This window comes from Dreissena polymorpha, chromosome 1 (genome assembly GCF_020536995.1).
Source record: "Dreissena polymorpha isolate Duluth1 chromosome 1, UMN_Dpol_1.0, whole genome shotgun sequence".
NCBI classification, from domain to species: domain Eukaryota; kingdom Metazoa; phylum Mollusca; class Bivalvia; order Myida; family Dreissenidae; genus Dreissena; species Dreissena polymorpha.
In genome coordinates this window covers 192,324,775-192,343,319 of record NC_068355.1, presented here as the reverse complement: position 1 = coordinate 192,343,319, position 18,545 = coordinate 192,324,775, and the positions used below count along the sequence as shown (strand labels likewise).

General features: G+C 36.0%; 1 long non-coding RNA gene across 1 annotated transcript; it reads right to left on the bottom strand.

Moving 5' to 3' along the window:
• Window positions 1-7,376: 7,376 nt before the first annotated feature.
• On the bottom strand, window positions 7,377-16,276 carry LOC127864382 (uncharacterized). Its single transcript, XR_008041836.1, has 6 exons — window positions 16,178-16,276; window positions 15,606-15,759; window positions 10,460-10,587; window positions 9,757-9,929; window positions 9,179-9,355; window positions 7,377-7,526 (listed from the first exon to the last, which is right to left on the bottom strand). It is a non-coding gene; the product is annotated as an uncharacterized LOC127864382 (long non-coding RNA).
• Between the last annotated feature and the right edge of the window lie 2,269 nt (window positions 16,277-18,545).

The following is an 18,545-nucleotide window of genomic DNA, read 5'->3' as shown; positions in this document are numbered from 1 at the left end:
GAAATAATTACTATTTTATAACATGCGATACTCCAATGAACATGCACGTATACTGTACCTATTTTGACTTTATCTTTATTGAATTATCTGTATATTTATCCTGATTTATCGATTATAATCCGATACATTATACTTGCAATTTGACACGTGGCCCTTAATTAACACCATGGTAAGGGACATTATACTTTTTAAGGAAAATGACAGAATTACAAATCCGTTGTGTTCGACCCTTTCCGTATTTTATTGTTTGACCAGAAAAACCTTCGCACATTCATCAATACATCATGGAGTTGAAGAAAATGTTCAATATGAACATAACTTAATATGATATTTTTTCTATTTCAATAATCGTTACCATTGTGTAATAGTTTATTAAAAACCAAATCGGGAATCCTCGGACAATTCCGCCATACCGGCGATGTGTAGCCCACTGTCCGAAGTGTTCAGATTGTAATAAAACCCGTAAGTTCAATAAAAACTCTTTCCGCGGATATGAGCCCTTTTCGTTTTTCAGTCATAACCCTAACATATATGAAGGAAGCAAATTTTGCCTCTAATTGTGTACATTTATGTTAATATGCAGAAACTGATATTGTTAGGCACAGTTATTTTCAATGATTTGTTTTCAATAAAATTTTTGATTCATCGCAACTAGACATATCAACGACGCTGTTACTGACTTGAAGAAAGGACTTTGTTTAAAAAAAACATTTTGGTTCCAAAATCCAAATGCAGAGTAACGAATTGTTAAAAACGCTATTTTCACGACTACATAAAACATTGACACAATAAACATCGCGGGAATATTACGTTTGTTTATTTCCGAGGAACGAACACAAAACTCCATTCTGCGTGGAATGTTCGGTAAGGCCTTTAAATAATTAATTCATATGGTTTGTTTACGATATATTCACTTCGTCCCACTGATAATATATAGACTGATAGGTGTGAAAAATACCGTATGGATGTGAATCACAACGAGACGTATATTTAGTATTTACTGTTAATTACATAAATGACGTCGGAAATTTACCTTTTGCTTTAGAAAGCTTATGCTTTATCGTTGAAGTTCTTCTTGAATGCTCTGAGCGTTTATGAGTACATACGTACAGCTCATAGTTCTTTTTGTTCAAAGGCAAAAACAATGTAAAAAAAATATGTATCACGAATGTCTATAAAATCGAGTTCAATCAACTTAATACATTGTTACAAACACAATATATGTTGCAATCGACATCAATTTGCGTGTATTTTGTTGAGAAATGCTCAAAACATAAACTTGATAACGAATCGTTTATGGCGAAAGATGTGAATTATCGATTAGAGCAAAGCAAAAGAAAAGGTTACACTGCACAAATTGTTTTCACCGTAGAATCTGACGATCTGGTCTTATGGTAGCAGTTGAAATTGTATTGTGTATAACAGTGTAGTTTGAATTAGGACACATTCTTATGACTGTATTCTCGCTGCAATCGGATAAGTGTCATGTTCCATTAGTAAGTTGAATAATATCGGGCGTATGTTTGCATTGTAAACAAGTTGTTATTAAAATAAAGATAAAATGTGGTGTTGGTGTAACTTTTACTATTTTACTAAGTGAATGAGGTTTGAAATGCTATGAAAGACTTGCTGCATCAATTAAAATATTTATTGAACATATTCCATATTTGTTTTCGGTAATACGGCTAGATTATTTAAAGGGCCCTTTTTAAAGATTTTGGCATGTTTTGAAGTTTGTAATTAAATGCTTTATATTGATAAATGTAAACATTAAATTTTAAAAGCTCCAGTAAAAAATCCAAAATAAAATTTAAAAAAGGAAAAAAAATGTAGCCCGCAGCAGGGCTCGAACCAGTGATCCCCGGAATCCTGCAGTAAAAACGATTAGCCAACTGAGCTATCTTGCCAAGCATACATAAGATGCGTATTTTATACATTATATAAGCAATCTTCGTAGTTTCACAAATTTCAACGACAACAACAGAACTCTCCAAATTATTCAATCGTTTCGCGTTGCAACGCTTTATAATTTTTAGAATTTTTTAAATGTATATTATTACCTCATTGTACCCAAAAACGAATATAATGATGAAACGATACACCAATGCTTTTGTTGTTTTTAAAAAAGGAAAATAAACGAACAGAAACGACGTGTTATGCAAAAAGATTAAATAGAGGATATTTGTTCATGTCAGTGTAAGATCGTTTGTTATTTCACGAGAGATCATATACAATATATATTCAAGAATGGCGAAGCTATAAGTGAAAATATTATTGTTCTATGATCACGAGTGAATGTTTCTTTTATGCCCCTTTTTCAAGACAATAATCAACAGCTGTTTCCCTTTCGCTGAAAAGTTACCCTTTCTCCCGTGGCATGCATCAATACATTTCAAAACACAAAATGACGTCATAAGTGTTACGAAATGACTTTGAAGCATGTGAAGAAAATTATGAAATAATTACTATTTTATAACATGCGATACTCCAATGAACAAACACGTATACTGTACCTATATTGACTTTCTCTTTATTGAATTATCTGTATATTTATCCTGATTATCGATTATAATCCGATACATTATACTTGCAATTTGACACGTGGCCCTTAATTAACACCACGGTAAGGGACATTATACTTTTTAAAGACTTGCTGCATCAATTAAAATATTTATTGAACATATTCCATATTTGTTTTCGGTAATACGGCTAGATTATTTAAAGGGGCCTTTTCAAAGATTTTGGCATGTTTTGAAGTTTGTAATTAAATGCTTTATATTGATAAATGTAAACATTAAATTTTAAAAGCTCCAGTAAAAAATCCAAAATAAAATTTAAAAAAGGAAAAAAAATGTAGACCGCAGCAGGGCTCGAACCAGTGACCCCCGGAATCCTGCAGTTAAAACAAATAGCCAACTGAGCTATCTTGCCAAGCATACATAAGATGCGTATTTTATACATTATATAAGCAATCTTCGTAGCTTCACAAATTTCAACGACAACAACAGAACTCTCCAAATTATTCAATCGTTTCGCGTTGCAACGCTTTATAATTTTTAGGTTTTTAAATCGTCAAAAGATGCATATAATGGCTATATTAGACCATGGCAAATGTTCAGTAATACTGTTTCCTCTCAAATATCTGAAACAACTTTTTTCAATTTACCAAACCGTAAATAGATCCCTTTAATATGCATGTGCACATAGAAAAATATTGCAGACATACACACACGCAAAGTATCGAGTAATTGAAAAAAGAAACACCATAAAATAAACTTGACAAATAAAACAAGAAAGAATAAAGAATGAATATGCATTGTTATAATGAAATATAAACACATACAGCTAATAGATTTACAGAAAGCGAAATCCTAAGCAAGATCGAGGGACACCACACATAATCAATTGGTCCCTGTCGGCTCAGGTACTACTTATAAAGTACCCCATGTACCCTTAGGTAAACTACCATGTTCCCGGGTACGAATTATACGCTTAAAGGCACCATACACGATTTTCCATACAAAAGGTTCCGTGTAGTAAACTTTAAAGTACCCGGGGTACCATATACACGCATACATCTGATAAATTTACATATATTTCCCTGTGTGTGAGCGTGCTTATTGAAAGCGAAAGACTAAGCACGATCGCGGGACACCTCACATAATTAATGCTCAACTGTTAATTGTCGGCTCAGGTACTACTTCAAAGTACCCTGTGTACTATTAGTATTAGGTATACTACAATGTTACCCAGGTACGGATAATACGCTTAAAGGCACTCGGCGAGATTCCAAGGCACTTTTAGTACAGTTTCCATACACCGGATACTTTGTAGTAGCCTAAGCACGATCGAGGGACACCACACATAATTTACGCTCAATTGGTCATTGTCGGCTCAGGTACTACTTAAAAGTACCCCGGGTACTCAGAAGTATTCTGCAATGTACCCTGGATACGGAAAATACGCACCCGGTCATACTCCGGAAGACTTTTTAGAACTGGTATAATATACTTATATATTTTCCGTACCCCACATACTTTGCAGTATATTTTTTAATTACCCCGGGTACTTTGAAGTAGTATCTGAGCCGACAATAACCAATCAAGCATACTTTACTATTGCTTATATAATTATCATTATATATTTCGAGTCCGCATTAAAGACGTACATTAAGTTGACAGGTGGTAATGTATTCGTTCATTTGTTTACCATATGAGTGTTTTGGTATATACATGTATTGAAATACCTGAATTGTGTATGATAAATCTAGTAGGAGATGATTGTGGTTTTCTACAAAATTGACCGGTACATTATTAAATAAAACATGTGGTTGGGGAACAGCATGGTGTGATAGAAACAACATAGCCATGGTTTTATGTAAATTAAAATCTACAAGCCATAGTTTTGCCCAGTTACTTATAACTTGTAGGTCATGGTTCAGAACAATTTCAATGTTATATATATATATTTGAGGTAGTGCATTAGAGGGAAGTGTCATCGGCAAAAAGGCGGGCAGTACATTGAAGGTGCTTGACTATGTCGTTTACGTAAACAAGAAAAAATAATGGGCCTAGAACATATCCCTGTGGAACACCGGCATTAAGCTCTAACGTTTGAGATATTGATGCACCAATTACGACTTTTTGAATGCAACTCCCTAGATAACTTTTTATTCAATTGAGTAAATTACCATCAAATCCATTTTGTTTAAGTGTGTAGAGTAGTCCTGTGTGCCAGACGCGGTCGAACGCTTTAGAAATATCACAGAAAACCATGCATGTGAGTTTCTTTTCATCAATACCTTTCGTTATTCGATCAAAAATGTCGATTAATTGAGCGACCGTGGAGTGACCTTTTAAGAAGCCCGACTGGTTGGAGTTTATAAGTTTGTTAGCAAGAAGGTGGTTGTATAAATGTATAAACTATCCTCTCCATCAGCTTGCCTACGCAACTTAACAATGAGATAGGACGGTAGTTGGAAGGATTATTCGGTTTCCCCTTTTTAAATAGAGGCATTACAATCGCTTCTTTCCATTGGGCGGGATATGTACTTTCGTTTAGTGATTTGTTAAAGAGGATACAAAAAGGCTAAGCAATAGAATTACACGTTTTCTTAATGACAATATGACTTATAAGGTCACAACCGACGGCTTTATTGGTTATTAAGCATTTAATAACATCTATAATTTCCGATTCTGATATGGGCATGTTATATAATTTTGCGTTAGAGATATCTGAGAATTGTGGAAGAACACCGGCTGAGTCATTCAACGACGCAATGGAGGCAAAGTATCTGTTAAAACAGTTTGACTTGTCAGTATCTGACAAATGTACGATAAGATTGCCGTCAGAGTCCGTTGACTGTAAAGGTGGTATCGAATTCGGGTGAGAATTTGTTTTTATTAGTTGCTTTAGTGTTTTCCAATATTTTTTGGATTTGAAGTATTTGGTTCATCACGACATGTTTCTAGGTTATAATAAAACTATTCTTCCGAATGTTTTATCATGTTAATAACCTTATTTCGAAGTTGTTTATATTTATTCCAGTTAGAAGAAGTAGGATTGTCTATGGATATGTGTTTTTGTCTATCTCGTTTACGAGCCATTGTTCTAATAGAAGAATCATACCATGGTTTTTCATGAGGGCGCACTGTGACAAGTTTATTTGGAATGCAAAGTTTTCTAAGTTCGATAAGTTTGTTCGTAAACATAACAGTTGCTTCATTTACATTAGAATCATGGATAAATTTCCATTTGTACATGTAATAGGATTGTTTAGTCGATCGAAATCGGCATATTTATACAACCAAATGTTTCGTTGAATCGGTTTGCTGTTTATTTAAGGAATTGTAACATGAATGGTAGAAGCATGATGGTCACTAACAGTTTGAGGGATAACTATTACTTCACTGTTCAAGCATGAAATGGTATCCGAGACTAATATCGGAACAATTAGTGTAGCAGTATTTGCGGTGACCCTTGTCGCTTGAGAGATAACGTTGTGCATGTTATACAGGGATACTGATTGAGAGAGGCAAGCATTGTGTTTAAATTGCTCTTCATTTATGTCCCCAAGCATGATGACGTTCTTGTTTAAATCAAGCGCTTTATCAATCATGATTTCAAACTCATTCCTTGTTACTTAATCACAATAACCTCCCCTCCAATAATCAAGGTGGAAAGGCAAACAATGACAGAAAGAAATATTTTAATGCGAAACCGGTCGGAGCGATTCGTAGCTATAAGACGAATCTCGACATTAAATGGTACATTTCACATGCATTGACAAAATTAAATACCATGACATAAACAGCGAACACAAGTACAAATATTGTCGTCGATTTGATTTGTTTCCTTTCGTCAGTTGTGGGTGTTCGTGTTTTGGTTTTATTTTTCCATCTGTTTTTTTTTTCAAAGGCAGAGAAACATTGACAAAACTAGAATATATCCGGTAACTGTGTCTAAAACGGATACGTTAGCATTTACGTCGCCAATGTTTGTGGTTTCGGTTTTGTTATCCTCGCTAAATTAATTTATCCAACACTTACCTAGTTGTCTCAATGTACTGACCAGTTATTTCTACAATGACGGTGTACGGAGTCGGATTCTTGTTATACTTGTCTGTTGCCACAACCGAGAGTTGGAACGAGTTGTTAGGGTACGAATAAAGATCCGCGTTCGTTACTATGGTTCCATCTAGAATTGCGCAATAGATTATGCTTGTACACAAGCTATCATTAATTATTTGAAGATTTATGCGGCAAATACCATCTGTTTTTAAGATATGAAAATGAAGATAGTTGTACGCAATATAATAAATATTAGTACAATACATTCTCAAATTTTACCGAACCACAAAAAAATAAAGAAAGCAATTTAAGCAAATTCAGTAGACGGAGACTATAGAGTACCGCCGTTGTAATTGAAAATTCGTGTATACTTCAATAAATTACCTTTTTATGGACACTTTACATCGTAGATTTTGGATTTGGGAAAAAAAAATTGCGTCGCTGTGTTGAACGCATTTTTTCAAATTAAAAAAATACAGAATTTATGTGCTAACGAAATAGTCATTTTTATGACGAAATTGTGTGCTGACGAAAATAAATTGGTCAACCCACGGAATCATTAAAAAAAAATAAAATACTTTTACAGTGAATGGCTTTTTGTGATACATTATTCAGTGCATTTATTTTAACTCGTATTCCCCAAAAGCTAATTTTTGAATCGAACAATTATTATGGTTATTAAATCTAAAGCACACTCTTAGATCAACTATGGGGCGTTTCCATAACAGGGCGGAAACCTTTATACACTTCGTTACCGCGTAAATGATTCACTCCGCGTAAAATGCTTACTGAACAACCTACTCGGAGACATGATGAATGGGCACGTGGCATTCGGGGTACAGGACAGCATACTGTAGATGACGTTATCGTTTTCCACGTCACTTCCGGTAGCGGTAAACACGGTGTCGGTAGCGCTGAAGTCTTTTGCGACGAGGCTAAGTTTTGTAATAGGCAACCCTATGACGACAGGTAAAATCGTTTGAAGACTCAATAAAACAGTTTGAAGATTCTTAAAGCAACTCAATGGCATCGTGATCCAAAATAAGGTTGATTCTATAAAACTAGTCCTCCGAACAGGCTAATCAAGGACGACACTTTCCGCTGTTATTGTGTTTTTCGTTTGAAGAACTTTAAATCCGGTGCCAGCGCAAAGTGTCGTCCATTATAAAGCTGTGCGGACTGCACAGGCTTTTCCGGGAAAGCACTAAACGCACATGCATTGAGACACGTTCTCCTAGAGCGAGGATAATTAAATACAATGTCTGTAAAACTATGTAAAACAGGAAATCTCATGGTAAAAATAAAAAAGCTCATTGGGTAAATCTTATGTGTTTGATATGGAAAATTTCAGAAAGAATTTGTTATAAGAAATTCTAACATCTTTTGCTTGCTCAAACATAAAATGTTAGTCATATAGGCAGATGGGATAATCACGTGACAAACATGATGGCGACGTTAATGCCTTGACATGTAGTTTACGATGTCGTATACTACGGAATCCTTTGAACAGTAAAAATATTGTGCGTCGCCGCGACTGCCGCGCAAACTATCGTGTATTGCTTCGTGTGTCAAGTGTCGCCCTTTGAACACGACACACGAAGCGAATCACGATATTTTTCGCGACAGTCGCGGCGACGCACGATATTTTGTCGCGACAGTCTCGGTAACGCACCATATTTTTCGCGCCAGTCGCGGCAACGTACGATATTTTTCGCGACAGTCGCGGCGACGCACGATATATTTAACACGATATATTGCCTTTTGGACTACCTACACAAACGCGATATATCGTGTTAAATATATCGTGCGTCACCGAGACTGTCGCGCAAAATATCGTGTATCACTTTGTGTGTCTAGTGTACCTTTGCTGAAAGAAGGGCGATATTATACTAGTAGATGGCATTATCCGGATTCCGTAGTATACCATTTATTACGTTTGTTAATTGTTAAAATGTCCCTCACTTTCCAGCCATATCGGCAATAAATGGATCAGCGTGAATAACGTATTAATATTCGCGCTATACATCGACTTTACGCTGTGAAATGTCTTAGCGGGTCACAAAATTACAGCTCCTGCCCTCTTGCTGATATGGTAGGAAAGTGAGCGGCATTTAAACAATTAATACAAGTATTAAAGCGTATAAAACGGCGAAAAATACCTGTCTCGGCATGGACGTCACCATCTTTTTTGTCACGTGATTACCATATCGTATAAGGCACACAAAACTGTTTAAACGATATTAATTAAAACAAACCGTAAGACGTTATATCGGGATACTAAAGGAATTATATTAAATCAATAAATTTCATAAACACGTTTTAATTTTAACAAACACGTTTTGTTTTTTTTATCTTAAACATATATCATGTTTCGGCCATAGCTGTCATCAATAGTATGATTCGAAGCATAAACACAAGAAGTGACGTCAACGTAATACAGTAAAGTAACGTCGTTTGGCAAACAAAAAGACATAATGCGCAATACAAAGATGGATCAAAGTTGATACAATACTACATAAGTAAAACTAGAATTTATTTTTAAAGTATCTAAATAACGCTGAAGAATTCTCGCAAGGCGTCCTTAATAAAGCATATGCTGTTCGGCTAACTGCTAAGGTTGTCGCTCGTCGGTGCTTTGTTATCGTTAATATGGACGGTGAAAATCTTCTCCGCCCCTTTGACCCCCGCGGCGTCGCTGTACTCAATGTGCAGGTTGTAAAAGGGGTTCGTGTCGTAGCTAAGCGACCGCCCCGCAACCGCCTCGCTGACGTAGTAGATCACCCATACTGAAAGAAATCGTGCAGTCGTAAAGACGTCATAAATATGGGACATTCTCAAGAAAACATGAATGACGTCACTAGATGCAAGAATATGATAATTACTGAAAGGTAATACTTATAACGTAAACTGATGACATAAAAATACTGTTTATACTGAAATTATGTTCATCAATGTTTCTAAAGATAGAAGAAAAATGTAAGCCTATCCTGTATGTATAGATGGACGTGGCGTAATGGATATTGTGTCCGCTTAGCGACTGAGAGGTCATGGGTTCGAATACCACTGCGGAAGCTTTCTTTTGATCCCCAGTCTCAGAGACACCAAGTTACGCAGAAAACAAACTCAATAGCGTTTAATTAAGCCTGAGGTGTTTTATACAGTAGAGCCAAAATAAATAGGTATATACTGTTTTAAAACTTTTGTGGCGGGCTCGTATTTGACGTTAAACTCGTTATACGTCGGTGACGTTTAAACCCAGTCAGCCGCGTCCTCCGCTAACGTCAACGTCGTGAGTAGCTTTTCCGCAGTCTGCCACTCGTCCAGAGTAGACGCCGTCGGCAAACTCGTTGTCTTTGGACCCTTAAATGATACAGTATACATTGGGTTTCGTTTGGAACTTGACTAAACCCATTTATGCCTAGAGTCTTTAAAAAGGCATTGGCAAACAGCGTAGACCCAGATGAGACGCCGCTTGGGTCTGCGCTGTTTGCTTAAAGGAATTTCTGTAAGAAATATTCTAAATATAGAAATAAATATACTCGACGTCCCTATTTTTGGAAATAAATTGATCCAATTTAGAAGGATGGGAGAGTCCACTAGGCATAAATGGGTAAATGCATTTGCTTGAAGTGTCGTTTCGTGCACAGGCACTGTCTAATCTTGAACGACACTTAATGCGCATGCATTAAAACCAATTTTATCAGAAAGACGCTCTCGTGAGGATGTACAAATCAACGTTAATCGCGACGTAAATATCAACGTTTCTTACGACGTAAATATCAACGTTATTCACGACGTAAATATCAACGCTATTCACGACGTAAATATCAAGATTTACTCAACACGTAAATATCAACGTTACTCAATACGTTAATATCAACGTTACTCACGACGTTTTGGACTTTGACGACGTAAGTATCCGTGGTTTGAAGAAGGTCGTCAGTGCACGTGACGTCAAGATTATACGTTGCCTTTGTCTCAAAGTCCAGAGCTCCAGCCGTCTTTACGATTTGGTTGCCTGAAAGACGTTTGTGCGTGAGCTTATATACGTCTCTTTCTGCGAAAACTGGACTTAATGCACGTGCTAAAGCGTCATCTCAGATCAGCCTATGCAGTTCCCACAGGCTTATCAGGGACGACACTGATCACCTGAACTGGATTTTTGATAAAGAGGCTTCCTTTAAACAAAACAAATAAATACCATAAAAGCGCAATTCATGGAATAATGAATTTGGGAAACGCATGAGGAAAACGCGTCGTTTATTTTCAAATGTGTTTGTGTTAAATTCGTGAATCGATCGACCCAAGAAATCAAAGAAAATTAATACCCTACAAAAAATAATGATTCTATTACGTCATACAACTTCCGTGCTCAAATGAGATGTGCACGAGCAGATCGATATATTGTCAGTGGGATTTAGCTACTCGTTGAGTACAGACGCTTTGGCGTGATCGATTTCCGTAACGAATTAGTTCGTTCGCGGTTTATACTTCGATATCGCACATGTCAGTTTTATTGCTATTAGTAGCAATTATTGGAATTATTTTGTCATTCATAACTAATTTTACTGAATTTCGTTATTTTTCTTCGGAAAAAATAAAAAGAAACTTGTTTTTTGTAAAAAATTTCTACGGAAATTTTTACCAGTCTAAACACGTGTTAGAGACCGGTTTACGATATCCGGCACATTTTTTCTTAGGTCTCTGTATATTTAACACGTCATGGCGGACAAAGAAGTCCAGAACAGTAAAAAACCACCCAGTAAGTCGGTTTTGGTCGCAAATAAGACCTCTTCGGTGTCTGAGGACACACCTAAAACTGTTTCTAACAAAGGTCAGTGTTCTACGTCCACAAGTTCTATGTCTAAGGAGCCTGAACTCACTCGTGAAGTTCTCTCTATTTTGCAAGAGCTCAATGAAAATATGAAAAGTCAGAACGTATTGAGAAACTTGAATCTACTCAATATTACGATGACCATTCAGAGGACCAGTTCTATGATGACGATGGACAGTCTTTTGATGAAATTGATCAAGAAAGTGTAAGTCCCAATCCGGTTTTTCGGAACCTTATGGAACGTTTTAGTAATTCTGACCCTGTTGATAAAAAGGTCAATGATGATCTAGCAAAATTTGTGAATAGTTCTTTCAGGAACGAACTGTCTGATGATAAAATGAATGAGCTTTTGAAACAGGTGCATCGGCCTGAAAATTGTGATGCTCTTGTTAAAACTCGTGTTAATCAAGGGATATGGCGTCTGCTGCGATCTCAGGTTCAATATGATGATAATAAAATGCAAAGTGTTCAAGAACTTTTGGTGAAAGCAGCATCTAACATTACCAAATCTGTTGACATATTAGCCAATTCCACAGAAAACCCATCAGTTGCATGTAGTAAGGCCATTGATCTTTCAACCAATGCTATAGCCCTTTTAGGCCAGACCTACAGAAACATTAACATAAGAAGAAAAGAGCTTCACAAAAGCAGTTTGGACCCCAAATACCATTATCTTGCCTCTCCATCATTGCCATGTACAGATTTTTTGTATGGTGATGACAATGACGTTAATAGGAATGTTCGTGAGATAAACGATCTCAACAAAATTGGCCGCATTGGGCAGCAATTTGGCAGAGGACGTGACTTCCGTCGTCCCCATCCATACAGATCGGGGTTTAGAGGTCGAGGCCGATTTCGTGGTCGAGGCCGTGGTGATGCTGGCTTTTCAAAAAAACGGCCGAGAATTGGCACCGAGGAAATAGACAAGGTTAGTACCTTTGAAGCTGGTAGATTGAAATATTTTGTTGCAAATTGGAGAAAAATAACTAGTGATAAATCCATTTTGGATATGGTGGAGCATTTTCACATCAAGTTCATTGATAATGTAAACCCAGTTAAGACATTTTGTCAAGCAAACAGATTTTCTTCAAATGCAAGTGATCAAATTGATCATGAAATACAAGAGTTATTATCAATGAAAGTTATTACCCAAGTTGAACATGACCCTAACGAGTTCATTTCTCCAATTTTCACTGTTCCGAAAAAGGATGGTACATGTAGACTGATATTGAATTTAAAAGATTTAAATCAATTTATCGAGTACTACCATTTTAAAATGGATAACCTTGAATCTGTTCTCAAACTAGTCACTCCTGGCTGTTATTTTGCATCAGTAGATCTAAGGCATGCATATTATTCAGTGCCTATTGCACCGGAACATAAAGTAAAATTGCGCTTCATCTTTAAGAGCAAAATCTACCAGTTTGAATGCCTTCCAAATGGTATTTCATCGGCGCCAATAAGTTTTACTCGCCTGCTTAAGCCCGTTTTCGCATCTTTGCGCAGGCTTGGTATCACAATTTCTGGGTTCATAGATGACTCGATAATTTTAGCACACACAATGCAAGATTGTGAAAGAAATGTTAAAGATACTGTCAGGTTGATAACTGATGTAGGTTTCATTACACATGAACAGAAATCTGTTTTGGTCCCTACACAGCAAATAATATTTCTTGGGAATCTAATTGATTCTGTAAGCATGACAGTAACTTTACCCAAAGAAAAAGTTGCAAACATTGTCAAAGCATGTTCAGAATTGCAAAACATGACTTTCGCAAAAATTCGACATGTTGCTAGGGTTTTGGGTCTCATGGTCTCAACGTTTTCTGCTGTTGAGTTTGCTCCTCTTCATTATAGAGTAATTGAGAGACAAAAAATACTATCTTTACAAAACATGAAGGGTGATTTTGATTCGTGGATGAATGTCTGTAAGGGCATTAAAAATGAGCTCCAATGGTGGATTGATAATCTTGGTCACCAAAAAAGGAGACTCATTCATGCAAATCCAAGTTTAGTAATCACTTGTGATGCTTCAAATGATGGTTGGGGAGCTGTTTGTGAGCAAAATGAAATAGGAGGTAGATGGAGAGACCTTGAGTACCAAAATCACATCAACTACCTGGAATTGTTAGCTGTTTCACATGCACTAAGGTCATTTTGCAAATCTATCGAAAATTGTCATGTACAAGTAAGATCAGACAATAAATGTGCAGTGACATATCTCAATAATATGGGAGGTAGAATAGAACATTTGAATGCCTTGGCAAATGATATTTGGTCATGGTGTTGTCAGAAAAATATCTGGTTGTCTGCCACCCATATTCCTGGTGTTGATAATTCTGCAGATAAGTTTTCTAGAGAATTTCAAGATAATACAGAGTGGATGTTAAATACGATGTTATTTAATGAGATAATCGAATGCTTTGGAATGCCTGAAATTGACTTATTTGCCTCCAGGCTCAACAAGCAACTTGACAGATATGTCTCCTGGAAACCTGATCCTGATGCAGCTTTTGTGGATGCATTTGCATTAAACTGGTCAAATATGCTGATATATGCATTTCCACCTTTCAGTTTGCTGGGACGCCTAGTACAGAAAGTACGGGCGGATGCTGCGGAGATGGTCCTGGTGGCACCTCTTTGGGTAACGCAGAATTGGTTTACTCCAATCCTCGAGATGTTGATACAGGATCCTCTCATCTTGAAGGTGAAGAAACATACTTTGAATGTTCCAGGAACCAAAAAGGTACATCCTCTGGTGAACAAGTTGCATTTGATGGTATGTCATATATCAGGAATTCCTTCAAAAGCCGAGCTTTATCGGAAGAATCTGTCGAAATTCTCATGGCTTCTTGGAGAAAATCCACTAAGAAGCAATATCAGTGTTACATCAAGAAATGGGTTCTCTTCTGTTGCGAAAGGAAAAGTGATATTTTTCAAACGACTATTGAATCAGTAATAGAATTTCTTACTTATTTATACAAACAAAAATATAGCTATGAAACATTGAACACTGCTCGTAGTGCATTGTCAAATTTGTGTAAGTTAGTAGATGGACATTCTGTTGGTTCACATCCATTAGTTGTCAGATATATGACAGGAGTTTTCAATTTACGGCCAAGACGTGTTAAATATACAGAGACCTGGGATGTGGCCATTCTTCTGCGTTATTTGAAGACGTTGACACCAGTTTCATCTTTGACTTTGAAGATGTTATGTTGCAAATTAGTAACTCTTATTGTGCTCACTCAAGCAAGTCGTTCACATTCAGTTAGTTTATTAACTTTGGACGGAATGAAACAAGAAGATTCATTCTTTGTTGTATACTATAGTGGGTTATTGAAGCAATGTCGTAAGGGTAAAGTTATGCTAAAGAAATACAATTTAGATAATGCTATATGTGTGTACACTACACTTGAAGAATATATTTCACGTACAAGGATATTACGTGGAGTAAATATGAATTTGTTTATCAGTTATATTAAGCCTTATAACTCTGTTGGACCTACTACTATTGCTAGATGGGTCAAATTCATGATGAGTAAAGCTGGGATTGATGTAAATAAGTTTAAAACGCATAGTGCTCGTTGTGCTACAACTTCTAAAGCTAAGCAGAGTGGTTTACCATTGGCGGAGATTCTAAAAGTTGCTGGGTGGTCAAGTGACAGAACATTTGCCCAGTATTATGAGAAGCCAATAGAGAACTGTGAAGATTTTCAATCTGCTGTGCTGCAATAGATACACAGTATTATAAGGTAATATTTAAAGGTTTTCTTTAAATATTGGCCCATATTTATATCGTAGCTCAAAAAAGTCATGTCCTTCAGTGTTGAAGTCTCATTTGAGCACGGAAGTTGTATGACGTAATAGAATTCCCCCAAACAAACTAGACTTACCTTAAGTTGACGTTTGGTTGGAATTCTGTGTAGTCATATGACAACTGGAGGGATCAAATGCCCTCCCTCACCACCCTTTATTTTATTTGGTGAGAGTTTAAAATTTTCATCTGTATTCATTTGATATGGACATAACTTTATTGAAATCGTGTTGAAGACTGACAATATATCGATCTGCTCGTGCACATCTCATTTGATCCCTCCAGTTGTCATATGACTACACAGAATTCCAACCAAACGTCAACTTAAGGTAAGTCTAGTTTGTTTGGGGGAATTCTACACTAATACGAGAGATCATGAACTAACCAGTGACGGCGAATGGTCCTCCGTCAGCGCTCGTCAATGAGCAGGTGGCATCAGACTACTCCAAAGTAACAAAATCCAACGTCTTTAACGTCAACGTTCCGCTGACGTCCTCGGCGACGTCGCTAGAGCCCCCAGGATTAGTAATCACCGGTGCCTACGGAAAAATTGTAAAACGTCATCCCAGATACGCATGTGCAGTCCGCACAGGCTAATCTGTGACGAAACTTTCTTCATAAGGTGGATTTTCGTTCAGAGATGACCCCGTTTTCCCAGAGCGAGATACATATAAAAGATATGAGTTGGTTCTGGTCGATAATTTTTATTTGAATAATTATTATTTACGAATAGTGCAACCGCGTTCAATTCATAGAAACATTTATTAAATAGCATTTATTGACAAACATTACTTCCTTGCAATATAGCCACATCTCAGTTAAAATATTCACCAATGAGAATGCAATTAACATCTCACCTTACTTAGAACTTAAACCTAGCATATGACAAACTTTAAAAGGCTTTAACATGCACACTTCTGTTTCTCTAGAGCGATGAAAAAGAGGCCCTTGACGTACCGTATTGATGATATTCACAATCAGCGTCTCTCTGACGGTGGACACGGAGTCGCCGCACGTGTTCTCGGCGTTCACGGCTCCGGAACTTTTGAAATCAAAGTGATAAGATCAACACACGCTATCATTAAAGTGACATTTATATTGTTTTACCGGAACTATTTTTTTTACAAATAGCGTGTGTGTTATTTTACAAATATAATAATTTGCAAATTGCATAAAGTAAAAAGAAAATTCGTTGCATTCTGTGAAAATTGATTTTTATTCACTCATGATCATAGAAAACAATATTTTTATTGATCACTCGTGAATTAAAATCGATATTTCCCAAATCCAACAAATACCCTATATATATATATATATATATATATATATATATATATATATATATATATATATATATATATATATATATATATATATATATATATATATATATATATATATATAATCAATGACGTAAATGGTGACGTAACGTACGAGTATTTTGCGGTGTCACAGTACTTTGCTCCAAGGGTAGAATGCCCGCGGCAAACGCAGTATCGCTCAAGTAACATGGTGGAACTTGAAATAAACATAAAGAAGATCTTAGACGTAATTTTTTATATTAAAACGACATAGTTTTACCCTTTGAGTACAAAAAAAGAAGAAATCCACCTTCGTAGCGTTACGTTTTGTTGACAAAGTGTGATTTTCTATTGACGCAATTATCTTTTTACACATAAACAACATTTTGATACAACTTAATTTGACGAAAACAATCCGAAGAAAGTGTAATTAAAAAAATAAAAATATCACACTTTTGCTAGAAACATAGAACGCATTGGGTTTAGTAACAATACATTGAGCAATTGATCGACGGAATAGTCTTCCGAAACTTGTGAGCGATCGAGCGCAATACAAGTACAGTGGTATTTAATTTGCGATATTAGAGGTGAGCGTAAGGTGCAAAATAACAAAAGTCATTGTGTAAGTATTTGCTGATCATCTACCAAGCGCATACAGCTTATTAGATGGTGTCATTTTGCATTAATAACAGTTTAAAGAACAATAAACATTATGTGTCGTAAAATATGTAGGGTTTACCAAAATGAAACGAATAGAAATAAAAACTCTGCTTTAAAAATTAATGCGGGGCAAAATGGACCATGCGGGCGACTAATAATTATATGTAAAAATACGATACTCATTTTGATCAAATGTGTGTAGTGTTAAAGGGGCCTTTTCACAGATTTTGGCATATTTTGAAGTTTGTAATCAAATACTTTATATTGATAAATGTAAACATGAAATTTTAAAGGTGCCTTTTCACAGATTTTGGCATTTTTTAACTTATTCATTAAATGCTTTATATCGATAAATGTAAACATTGGATCGTAAAAGCTCCAGTAAAAAATCAAGAATAAAATTAAAAAAAGGAAAAGAACATTGCCCGGACCAGGTTTCGAACCAGTGACCCCTGGAGTCCTGCCAGAGTCCTGAAGTAAAAACGCTTTAGCCTACTGAGCTATTCCGCCGAGTACACTTAGTAGACGTATTTTATACCTTATATAAGCAATCTTCGTAGTTTCACAAAACTTGACGACAAAAACAGAACTCTCCAAATTATTCAATCGTTTCGCGTTGCAACGCTTTATAATTTTTAGGTTTTAAAATCGTCAAAAGATGCATATAATGGCTATATTAGACCATGGTAAATGTTCAGTATTACTTTTTCCTCACAAATATCATAACTAAAACGAAAATTTGCGAATCTGAAACAACTTTTTTCAATTTTGTCAATTTACCAAAGCGTGAAAAGATCCCTTTAAAAGCTCCAGTAAAAAATCAAAAATAAAAATTAAAAAAGGATTAAACAAAAAAGTAGCACGCAGCAGGGCTCGAACCAGTGACCCCCGAATTCCTGAAGTAAAAACGTATTAGCAAACTTACCTATCCTGCCAAGCATACATTACATGCGTATTTTATACGTTATATAAGCAATATTCGTAGTTTCACAAATTTAAACGACAACAACAAATTACTCAATCGTTTCGCGCTTTATAATTTTTAGGTTTTTAAATCGTCAAAAGATGCATATAATGGCTATATTAGACCATGGCAAATGTTCAGTAATACTGTTTCCTCACAAATATCATAACTTAACCGAAAATTTGCGAATCTGAAACAACTTTTTGCAATTTTGTCAATTTACCAAATTGTAAAAATATCCCTTTAAGATTGAATTAAGATACGTATATTCAAAGAGGAATAGAAACACTTAATCTCCACGCAGAGTTGTCGTTCCTTGCTCTAACATACCGTCTCTGACATAACAAGATAATCCTACCAGATTTGGTAGGTGTTTTTATAGTATTATACTTTGAAAAAT